Here is a 1590-nt window from a genome sequence, read left to right on the forward strand (position 1 = left end):
GGGCCATCCTCACGCACTCGGGCCATTCTCACGCACTCGGGCCATTCTCACCACATTCACCCATCTTTCGACAAATTTACTGGGGGTGGGGGATGCAGCACATTCCTTCCTTCCTCTGCGAACGGAATTTTAAAAAGGTCAATGAGGGCTTGGGCTCAGAGGAAAATGTCTTTATTCAGTCCTTTCAATTTTGTTCGCCACACCTCATATGATGATGATGATAATAATAATAATAATAATAATAATAATAATAATAATAATAATAATAATTATAATAATAATGATAATAATAATAATAATAATAATAATAAATATTTTGCATGAATTACTCTCTCTGCAAATACAACTCTATTCACTCAGTCTTATAGATTATGTGATACGCAGACATCGGGTATTTTTTAATTGCATTTTCAGGTGCCCATGATGTTTCTGGTTGAGATTTGGGAGCAACTTCTGTAAATTAAAGCAAAGGTAAAAACGTAACAACAACAACAACAACAATGGGTACAAGAGCTACCTGCTCTTAATTTCGTCTTTATTGAAAGATGTGACGTATGTTTGTTGATGTATTCTCTGAAATCAGTCAGTTGAAGGCAATTTAGCTCAAGTCAGCCGAATACGTGTGTACTGTAAAAATAAGAAAAACTAGACAAAACACAAAAATAAATAATACAAATTGTTTAATGCTCAGCTTTGAGAGAACGAACGAAAAAAAAAAAAGATTTAGTATCTTATCTTTTATTTTTTATTTGTTTTTGTCAATAGACTGCGGCCATACTGGGGCACCGACTTGAAGAATTTTTAGTCGAATGAATCGACCCCCTAGGACTGTCTTTTTTAGCTTTGCTTTAAGCCAGGTACTTATCCTATCGATGTATTTTGCCGAACCGCTAAGGTACGGGGACGTAAACATACCAACATCGGTTGTCAAGCGATGGTGGAGGCCAAACACAGACACAATAGCACACATGCATGCACACATATAAACACATACACACACACATATACACCCACATATATATGTGTGTGTGTGTGTGTGTGTGTGTGTGTGTATGTATGTATGTATGTATGATGGGATTCTTTCAGTTTCCGTCTAACAAATCCACTCGCAGGTTACGACCAGATGCTATACTCTAAGGATATCTATGCAGCAGAAACAACTTTCGGACAGAGCCTTAAAGTGGATATTTATTTCTTTATTGCACAGAAGGGGCTAAACATAGAGGGGACAAACAAGGACAGACAAAAGGATTAAGTCGATTACATCGACCCCAATGCATAACTGGTTCTTATTTAATCGACCCCGAACGGATGAAAAGTAAAGTCTACCTCGGTGGGTTTTGAGTTCAAAACGAAATACCGACAGACGAAATACCGCTAAACATTTCGCCCCGCGTTCTAACGATTCTGTCCGCCCACCGTCTTACTGTGTGTTATCTATATATATATAAAAATGAGAATGTGTGTCTGTCTGTCTGTCTGTCTGTGTGAATCCCTAAAACTCGAGAACTACGCAACCAATTTCATTCAAATTTTACACATGCCTTACTTAGGGTTCCAGTTGTGTTTTAGTCAAAAAAAATTTTAACA

This window comes from Octopus bimaculoides, chromosome 15 (genome assembly GCF_001194135.2).
Source record: "Octopus bimaculoides isolate UCB-OBI-ISO-001 chromosome 15, ASM119413v2, whole genome shotgun sequence".
Classification (NCBI taxonomy): domain Eukaryota; kingdom Metazoa; phylum Mollusca; class Cephalopoda; order Octopoda; family Octopodidae; genus Octopus; species Octopus bimaculoides.